Source organism: Equus caballus, chromosome 16, assembly GCF_041296265.1.
Source record: "Equus caballus isolate H_3958 breed thoroughbred chromosome 16, TB-T2T, whole genome shotgun sequence".
Taxonomy (NCBI): Eukaryota; Metazoa; Chordata; class Mammalia; order Perissodactyla; family Equidae; genus Equus; species Equus caballus.
The window spans coordinates 95,797,842-95,809,080 of NC_091699.1; the positions used below are offsets into that span (position 1 = coordinate 95,797,842).

The 11,239-nt window shown below is 36.2% G+C and overlaps 1 long non-coding RNA gene across 4 annotated transcripts in view; it reads left to right on the forward strand.

Annotated features, from left to right (window-relative positions):
- The window catches only part of LOC102147441 (uncharacterized), a 48,513-nt gene that overhangs the window by 15,713 nt on the left and 21,561 nt on the right, over positions 1 to 11,239 (forward strand). The gene's annotated exons all lie outside the window — the stretch shown is intronic.

Consider the following 11,239-nt stretch of genomic DNA (forward strand, 5'->3'; position numbering starts at 1 on the left):
GATTTCTTTGTTATTCACTCATTCAATATTTATGGAGTATCTAATTGGGGCCAGGCCCTGTGACAAGTTGTGGGGATATGTAAGGAACAAACAAATTCTTCATGGAGCTGACGTTCCAGTAGGAGGATACAGACAACGAAAATGGAACAAATGAGATATGCCAGGTATAAGTCCTATAGAGACCAATAATACAGGAATGGGAAAGGAGAGTGCCTGAGATGGGGAATTGCTATTTTAACCCGAACTAGTCTAACCCACCCAGAAAAATTACTCCTTTTGAAATTAGTGAAAGTAATATTCCAAATTATGCCTGTCTTCCTTCTTTCCTTCCTTCCTCACCTGGTCTTTCATAATCATTCTTCCTCTTCAAGCATTGCCATAACACAGTGGAGGAGGCAAATAATATATTTTATTTATCGTGTGCTTTTCTAACTTTTTCCAAGAAGGACATGTAGATGGTTTCAATATTATCAGAAGATAAACACAGTGAGGAAATTTGCATAAAAGAAAAATGAAAGATGATAAAACAGGATGAAAACATGTCATGAAGCCCTACACTGATGCCAAAATTCCACAAATTTCGCTCTAAGCTTTCTAGCAAACAAAGAGGAGAGGGAAATTAGCTATGAGGTTCAAATAACCATAAGGTAAAACAAGTCAATTGCTAGAGTGACACATGGCTAGACTATGCCCCAGCTGGTCCTCCTTAAGAGGACGCTTCACAGTAAACTCAACAGCATCCCCAACAGCATCTTGCTTCATTGGAGAGTTTCTAACTGAAAGAATCTAAGTGTGAAGTATAACCCTATGCTATTGGAGTTCACAATCTTCTTGAGGGTATCCACCACACACCCAAGAAAACATTATTACTTTAAGAGGTACTGTAGTATCTTCGTCAACATGCAATGCATCACAAATTAAAATTGCAAAAAAGGGAGAATCCACTGTGGGCTGGTACCATGAATTTTTGTTTCTTAGAAAGACAGCTTAAACTTTGATTTTCTAGAACCAAGGATATATGGAGAAAAACATACAAAGGTTATCCAGGATCCAGGTGAGGATGGTGGCAGTAGAGTTTAGGGAGATGTCACTATGACTTGTTTTGGAGACTGTAAGGAAATCATAGTGACTTGAGCAAACAGTTAATTTTATGAATAGTGGGAGAAGAGATTAAGATAGATAGGAGATGCTCCAGTCCTAGAGGACGAGCTTGAAAGTAAGGATTTGGTGCCTCAAGCTGCAGGCTCTAAATTAGGGGTACATGGATAGAGTTTTGGAGGTGTATGGACTACTTGAAATTGTTCATGATTGTGAATGTATGCACATATGTGGAATTATCTGGGAAAAGTGCCTGTCTTGTTCATCATTTTTGAAAGGGACCTTAATCTCCCACCAATACTGTCAAACAACAACAACAAGTGTAGAAAGAGGCAGTGATCAGCTACGGACGCTCTTTAATGAGGAGCGGTGCCGGATTCTAATTGAAAATGTTGGGGCTGCCAGCATAAAGTTGCCCCTGCTTTTGATAAATAAAATAACCGAAATGTAACTAAAATATAAAATTATTGCAAAAGACTGGACTTGGACATCTCAATTCGATAGACAAGCAAAGGGAGCTCAGAGTTCTTTTCCTCTGGCTCCCGTGATATCAGAAGCAACAATCCCCAATTTTTGGGCAGATAGCGTTTCCCACACCCTGCCCAGCCCTTACTCCGCTAAATTTATTCTCTTAACTGGTTGATGCAAGACTTTGTAATTCAAGTCCCAGTTTAGGGATTACGAGATCACACTGGAACGTCATCCTCAGGTTCAGGAACACACAATGGCCGGTAAGAACCACAACTTTCTAATCCAAATGAGAATGATTTTCATTATTACACTTGTCACATAGGGAACTTATTGCAATATAACTTACAGATCACTAACACATCTTCCACAAAGTAGAACTGAATTCTTCTTTTGGAAAGCCTAATGACCATAAGAGAGATGAAAATGCAATTTTTTAAAGTATTGGGGAGGTGGTGATAGCAATAAAGAGCAAGAAAGTCAATATTAGGCAAACAAGAAATAAAATGAATTAAAGTTGTTTTAGGATTCAAAAAGTTCAGTCTTTCAAACAAAAATCTCTAAGCATATAAAATTTCATGTAAATCAAAAGTAATTTACTTCGCCAACTGGCTTTGTTTACTTTGGGGTATTTTACAATGTTTTTCCTCATGTTTCTAATTATAAAAAAGCTAATTATCTTTAAATTAAGGCATATATGACAGCTGATTTTGCAGTAAACTCATGAAAACAAATTTGTGTTTTCCCATGGCAATACCATAAGATATGCAAATATCATAATATTGTGGTTAGAAATAACCACACGTTCCTGTAAGATGTAAAACTTGGTCCTTCCTTACTATACATCACTGTAAAAACTTAATTGTAATCTGTAAAACCCAGAAGCTGGCTGAAAATGTTATGTGTGCTCAGTAAAGACGACTGGCTCATTTGAAATTTCCTGGACTGCTCCTGTTGCCACAGAAGCTTGTTAAAACAAAGTAGCTGGATACATTCATGAGTTCCTTGACCATCTGGGGCCTCTCTCAGGCAATGGCACAGTGAGAGAGCTCCTGGCCAGGAGGTTGTGTGTGGGACCATAACTGAATACTAAGTCCTTTGCCCCTAAATTCTGGCAGCGTCAACACACCAGCCAGGTGAGCCATAAAAGTGGTTCTATTCTCTCTTACTGTGTTATCCAATATAACCCTTTTGTGTTCTACCTACATGATACTTTTGTGTCCAAGACCATTATATTTTATGTTCAGTGGTCAGTATTACTGGTCAAAGTCCTTGATGGCTAAGCCCTAGGGCATCTTCCTAATGAAATCTATTCTCTACTTGGTCATTTCAGTCATATTCTTTCCTAAGCCTCTTCACTTTCTTAGATCTACAGAAAAAAATATATGTGTGTGTGTGTGCGGTACATATATATGTTGTGTATCTGTGTGAGCCTACATATTATCTATCTATTTATCTATCTATGTATAGAGAGAGATGACAAGAAAGAAACATGTGACTGTGGTGCAGGATACCCACTCGTTAAAGCCTGTATATTTCTCACTACTCACGCGAAAATTTTGTTTCTTATATACCTGTTATTTTATTTATATTTAGAGAAAAAAAAGATCTGGGGAGGGGAGAATGGGGAGTTTTTGTTTAGTGGGTACAGAGCTCCATTTTGCAAGATGCAAAGAGTTCTGTGGATGGCTGGTGGTGATGGTAGCACAATAATGTGGAAGTACTAACGCCACTGAAGTGTGCACTTAAAAATGGTTAAGACGTTAAATTTTATGTTATGTATATTTTACCAGAATTTTTTTTAAAGATGTGTTTGCCAATCTACCCAAATATTTCTTCTATTACAGAAATTATGTTTCAAATTTAAGTAACTATTTTCAAAAACATTTAATGGTTCCCCATGAACAGATTAACACCACCACAACAATGTACATGACTTAGTGTAATCTTCATGGCCCTCGATTCTGATCTCATTTTATCTCTCTGAGATCTTGCAACTGGCTACTTAATCCAAGGCATGACTCGTGGTTTTCTGAGTATGTCATTTATCTCATACCTACAACCTTATTTCATGTTCTTCCCCCTTTTTGGAAGTCCCTTCGCTGCTCTCCTCCTTCTTATAGAAATCATTCTCATCTTCCAAGATTCAGGTAAAGTCTTCCTTCTGGCCTTAAGCCTTGTGGAATTCAGATCGCTCCAAATAATGTTAGATTTCTCTGTAAGCCCAAGACGCCTCACACAGATCACCACATATGATAACTTATCTACTTCTTTGCCCACCTTTCACGAAAGCGTCACATCACAGCTGGGCTCTCCCAGTCAACAGACAGATCTACTGGAAAGCACCATCTATTTACTATTTTTTTTTACCTCTTGCTAGAGTGTTTTACGTGGTAGACACACAAATGTTTGTTAACTTGTATAATATATCAAGATTAGTTACTTGAGCACCTCATTTTAGACACTATCTCAGAAAGTTTAAAGCAACAACCACCATGACAGCAAAGAAAGTTGAAGAACAAGCAAAGTAAGAATAAATTGGCTCACCCCACCTAAAGGCATTTTTTTAATTACTAGCTAAACGTTAAATTACAAAATAATCATTTTATAGAAACAAAGGCTTTGTCAATTTTAGACAACTAAATGATATATTTAGTAAATTTAGCATAATTGTTAATTGAAGGAACATTCCAGATCATGGGTGGGGCTATAAAATATGACCCTCCAGTTTTTACCCTCTAAAAAGTGGTTAAGTCACATCACAAATAATTGGATTGATTTTGGCTCACAACATTCATTCTTTGCTGCTATTGTGTGTTGCTCAACTGTGGGCTTTGCGTGGATATAATAAGCTGGTTTTTGTTAGAAAGTCAGATTATAAAGCCAGTAACTGTTGGAAATCTTGGTTGGTCTCTGTGGAAACCAATGTATGTGACTGGCATAAGTGTTGTTAATGAGAATGTCTGTGAGAATTTGACATTTGGTGTAATTCTCTGGCTTGACGTTAACTGCATTCTGTCCCACTCTACTATTTCGTGCTTATCATTTGCAATTTGTAAAAATAATAACCACCGCATGCCTTCCCCTGTGCCTCGTCCTTGGTGGCAAGAAAAGAATATACCCATCCCTTGTGCCCTGCCCTCCAGGCAGGAAGGCCAGGGAGAGACTGCCTCAGTGCTTTGTTAGTAGAATATAGTCAGATTCTCCTTCTGTCCCACCCGTTTAAATATATCATAGGACCAATTTTAACCAGAAAATTTTTAAAAAAATTTTTAATTGTAGCTGCTGTAATAATTCTAACGTATTTGCTTGGTACAAGAGTCTAAAGTTACAGAAGGGCGTTCAATGAAAATTCTCCCTCCCACGTAAGTGTCATTCAAATACCTAGTTCTTCTGGGTGGGGACCCAGCTATCGGTCTCTTGTCTAACTTCCTACAGATATTCCATACACAAATAAGCAAAATGTTTATTTATTCTCATTTTACCCTTTTGTTCACACTAGTCATACCATCCTATACATATATCCACTTAATTTATCTTGAAGGTTATTCCATTTAAATATATAAGTGGTTACCCCACTCTCTATTTTTTCCTTTCCTATTAACTCTTTTAAACTGGGGATTGTGTCACATGTACATAAGTGGCGCATACATGTGTGTACACATATAGCATACGCATCCGTATAGTTTATGAAAGGTACACAGAATAATAATAAAATGACCACTTATATACTACCTTACGGATGACATAGAACATTACCAATAAACTTAAAACCCATGTGCATCACTCTCTAATCAAATTTCCTCTTTTTCATCATCCAGAATTATTTTTAAATTAAGTTTTATATTTAACATTCTATTACCTTTCTTGAATGTTTTTATCACAGATGTATTTATATGATTACTTATTTTCCTGTTATATGTGTTTGAGCAATAATGAAAAGAGAAATCATACTACATGTATTTCTCTATAACAGACTTTTTACGTCAAGTGTGTGATTCATCTATGCTAATGTACCTAATAATAGTTCCCTGAGTTTCATCATCACATAGGATTATCCACGCTCCTATTGTAAGACATGAATTGTTTCCAGTTTTTTCCTGCTATAAATAACAGTGCCATTAACTCTCTGATATATGTCTCCTGCACATGAGGTAGTCTCTCTACAAAATGTATCTAATAGTGGAATTGTTGAGTCATGGGATATGAGCACCACCAACTTTACTGGATGATACCGAATTGTTTTCCAAAATGCATATGTCGATTTACGCTGCCACCACCACTTTTCTACATTCTCGCAATACTTTTTAGTTTCTGCAAATCTGTGAGTGTGAAACTGCATCTCATTTAATTTTCTTTCCTATTATTTCAAATTAGGCTGGGAATCTTTCAGAGGTTTGTTGGCCATTGTTTTTTTCCTCTTCCTGGAAATATGTGTTCACGCAATATAGCCACAGAAGAGAGTATAAAACATGTAGGCACAATTTAAAGAATAATTATAAAGCAGACTCTTGTGTAACTACAATTCAGGTAAAATTCAAAACATTCTCAGCATTCCAGAAGCTCCCTCATGTCCACTCCCAGTCTTTCATCATTTATCCTCCAAGAGGTAACCATTGTCCTGACTTTTAATAATTTTCTTTCTACTGCTTGTTGTTTTCTCACTCAAATATGTATTTCTAATCAGTAGAGCTTAGTTGTGTCTCTTATAAATGTTATAAAAATGGAATCATACCGTATGCATCATTCATTTCATTTAGATAATGGCCAATTGTTTTCCAAAATGGTTGCATTAAAATTATACCTCCACCTGCAGTCTATCACAGTTCCCATTGCTCCAAATCTCTACCACTTCTTGTCTTTCTTTCTTTTTTCCAACCAATCTGGTGGGCATGTAATGACACATCATTGTAGTTTCCATTTTTATGTCTCTTTTTATCAGTACTTCACATTTTTATTCATTATTTGTATTTCCTCTTTTGTGAGATGCCTTTTTTATTGAGATATCTTTTTACTAAGGAATTTAGGAATTGTGTGAATAGTGTAGATACGAATTCTTTGCATTTATGTGTCATAAATATCTTCTCCCACTCAGTAGCTTACCTTTTCATTTTCATTGTGACCTCTTTTTATATATAGAAGTTTTTTATTTCAATGTAGAAGAATTTGTCAGTCTTTTTGCTTATATTTAGTTCTTGTTTTGTATTTCATTTTTGAAAATCCTTGCTTACCTTGAGGTTTTAAATTAACTGTCCTATACTGGCATTTAAAATTGCCTTTCACATTCCATCTGGAATTGATTTTTGTTTATGGTTTGAGGTAGGGATCAAATTTCATTCTTTTCTATTTGGATCCCTAATTGTGTGAGTGCTATTTATTAAAAAGTTCATCCCATCCCCAGTGATTTGCCATGTGCTTCTGCCATATATCAAGCGTCCGTAATTGTGTAAGTCCGTTTGGGGGCTTTCTTTTCTCCTCCAGTGGTTTATCTATTCCTTGCATGTCTTAGTTTTTATTGCTTAATAAAAATTATGCTGACATCTATTAAAGAAAAGCCTCCCACTTTATTCTTCTCACAGTGTGTTATGGCTATCTTTGGCCTTCTTCACTTCCATAATTTAATTGATACTTTTACAAGATTAAGTAACCCATACACAAACATGATCTATCTATTTATTTATTTAGGTTTAATTTCCTTCAACAGTTTTTAGTAAAAAATTGATGATTTTCTCCATAAAATTTCTCATATTTTTGTTTTATTTATTTCTGGATTCTGTGAGTTTGTTTTTTGTGGGTTGTTTTTTTTTTTTTTTTTACTATTTTAAGTTCTATTCTTTTTAAAATTGAACACTTGGTGTTCAGAAAGGCAATTGACATTTGCATTCTGATACCTTCTAATGTAACCTCTTTAACTTCTCTCAGTAATTCAAATGACATTAGACGATTATATAGATTTTCTTTGTTGGCAGTACATTGTCTAAAAAAAATGTTAGGTTTTTTTCTTCCTTTCTAAATAATGTGTCCTTTCGTTTATCTTATTTTACTGGCTTGGGCACTAAGGTGTATGTTGAATATAAGTGATAGAGTGGGCATTCTTTCCTTTTTCCTGATGTCAGAGGGAATGCTTTTAAGGTTTTACCATCAAATTTGAGGTTGCTATGGATTTGATTAGGTACCTCAAATCAGATTTTTAAAATCTTCTTTTATTTTTAGTTTCCTATAAATTTTTAACAAGAATTGATTTTAAATGTCATTGAATGTTTTTCTGCATTGAGGTAATTGGTTAGATGATCGCATTGTTTTTCTTCTTTAATGCATTAATGGAGTGATTTTAACCAACTTTTTATTCCTGGGATATATCTAACTTGCTCATAAGTTACCCTCAAGAGGAGACTCCTCCTGTGTTTTTCTCTTCCCATCGCCAAGGTACAATATCAACTCACAGCTACATTAAAATAAATACTTTGCTTGAGGTATTTCAGATCTCATGGCTAGTTTGAATTTGGGTCACCCACCTGAGTGAGAGCTAACTTGTGATTCCATTTTCTAAGAGGATGCTTTATTCTGTGATTCACAACCATGGACAATATAGACATATTGTCTAGGTTTGCACAATCTCCCCCACAGCTCACCCAACCCAGTAACCTTTTTATTAAGGCTGTGACCTTTTGGGGTCCTTTTTTTTTTTTTTTGAGGAAGATTAGCCCTGAGCTAACTACTGCCAGTCCTCCTCATTTTGCTGAGGAAGACTGGCCTGAGCTAACATTGTGCCCATCTTCCTCTACTTTATATGTGGGACGCCTACCACAGCATGGCGTGCCAAGCAGTGCCATGTCTGCACCCAAGATCCGAACCGGCGAACCCCGGGCAGCCGAGAATTGGAACGTGCGAACTTAACAGCTGCACCACCGGGCAAGCCCCTCGGGGTCCCATTTTTATGAGGGAGTCTCTGATTCAACTCCCCACAATGCACAAGTCTGGCCTTTGCTCCTGTCTTACGTAGTTCTTAACAGTGAGGTTCCATGTCATTGAGGAACAGCGAGTTCTTTAGGCAACCACTCATTTCCGTACCTGCTAACCTCTGATATGTGCTTTAGCTTCATTTTGGCTTCTACGGAGTTTCCTTACTTTCTGGCAAACTTAGCCAAGTATCTGAAATTTTTTAATATTAATGCATTATGTTTAGTTGCTTTACAATGAAAGGATTTTCCTGGCTCCCTGGTGTACCATATTGAGGGAAACGAAAGTTGCTTTATATATGGCCCCATGATATTCAATTCTATGTACATAACATCATCTATGTAGCCATATAGCTTTTGTTTCCATCGTCTATAAACAATGCTATACCAGTCATACGACAGAAGAGGAATGTATTAGTAAAACGTTTTGGAGTCACAGAGACAAAGGGTTCCAGACTTTGGCACTGTGACAGATACCGCCAAATTGTTCTCCTTAGAGGTTGTGCTACATTACCTTCCCCCCAGCAATGCATGACACTGCCTGTTCCTCTTCACCCTCACAAGAGTATCTGCTGTCAAACTTTTGATCTCTGCCAGTCTTACAGAGATAAACCACAGCATAGCAGTTTTGGTTTAATTTGCAATTCTCATACTCTAAGTGAAGGTGAAGACTTCATGTATGTACAAGGACCACTCGTAACTCTTTCTCTGTCAATTTCATGTATGTATAAGGACCATTCATAACTCTTTCTCTGTAAATTTCATGTATGTATAAGGACCATTCATAACTCTTTTTCTGTAAATTTTATGTTCACATCTATATTTGTACTCTTTGTTCATTTTCTGTTGGATTGGTGTCATTTTCAAATTGATTTTCATTTTAGGTCATTGTGATGAGTTGGCAACATTATTTTTCTGCTTTTGGTCTTTTTGACTTTGCTTTTTTTGTCATAAAGAACTATTTTAATAAAATAAGAATTTTGCCTCTGGGTTTTGTATATCAACACTGGGAAAGTCTTCTAACTTGGGGTATTATGAATTGGCACTTTTATCATTATTTACTTTTTTATCAAATTCATTGTTACCTTTGCTACCTCCCTAGAAACTATAAGTACACAGGTTCAAGATATCTATGGCTACTTCCCATATCTCCTATGCATCTGCTTTTGCCAACTACCATGTGTAATTTTAGAGTCTCTCTTGCAACTGCACTCTATTTTTCTGGTATTTAGACACACTATAGCATTCTTGGAGCAATTGGTAGTCCTTCCAATGGCATGGCTTGTCTAAGTTGGAAGGAAAGAATGACCACAATTTCCTCAAGAGTCTAGGTGTTATCAGTAAATATTCTATGAACTGAAAAAGAATCTGGTACAAAAAGCATCAAGTAACAGGACAGTAATTCCCCTCTCATTCAACATGATTGGAATAGGCAATTAGCTAATTAAAAAAGTTAAAGGGGGTTATCATTTTAAAAGATATATCTTTTAATACATTAATGTACAGTCATTGAACAACATTTTGACTCATCACCAAGGGCTTTGTTTGAACCTCACTTTGCTGATTAAAATTCAGTCATCTTATTGCAGATACCACACTCATTACAGCACCATTGACATTGCCATTTTTGGTCTATTTTAAAGTGTGTGTGTGTCTGTGTGTGTGTGTGTGTTTAAAACACTCTTCTAGAATTTTCACCATCATTCCAATCATTTATTATTCTTCATTTAAAAGCATTTATTTTATGCATGTGTTAGAAAGTACCCTCTAGCTATGATCATGCAAGATTAGGTAGGCATCTATCAATGTGCACTATAGTGGGAATGAAGAATGATGGTTAATTCAGTGACTTGGTTAAGTGGAATTAAATTAAGTACACTTCAATTGCATCTGCCATGGAGAGTGATGGTTAATTCAGTGAGTTGATTAGGTGGAGTTAGATTAAGACAGTTGAAATTGTATCTGACATTTTTACCTTTCCGAGGAGTGACAGGCATATTTTCAAATCTTTTAGTTTTCTGATTTTTAGTTTGGTTTTTTTTTTTTTTTAAGGCAGATTGTAGCAATGTGGATTTATGGATATAATTATATTCTGGCAAGTGGATTTAAAACATTGTTAGCCAAAAAAAATCTGGGAAAATGATAAAATACTTTTCCCCTCACATAATTGGCACTATTTGATTTAAGATGAGTTTTTCTAAAATTTTTTCTTGTCTTTACGTGACCTTTAGCTATAGACAGCTTACAGAAGTTAGCACAAAGGTTCAGCTTCCTTAATTAGACGTATCGCATTTCACTTGGTTTCGGTCTTACCTGGAAATCTGAGAAAATACAACCTCATGGACAGCTGTGGACCACTGGTTCCACTGAAAGAAATATCGCAGAAAATAAGTGCCGTTTGTTATCTGTAAACGTCATCGTCATCCTCATTATCATCATCAGAACTGTCAGTTACTGAGCATACACTGCACGTCTGGCACTGCACTCTGTGCTTTCTTTGTTAAAAACCCGTGAGGACGCTACAAGTTGTGTCTTATCGTTCGCATTTTGCAGATGGGGGAAGCTCCGGCAGGTATCACTTTCTGAAAGGCAGACACTTAACACACATGAGAGCAGGATTGATAATGGTCTTGTCTAACTCTTTCCCATTCAGTAGAAGCTTTTTCACCAACATACTCTCTGTTAGTTAAAAATCTAGTTTAAAGTAACAGAAA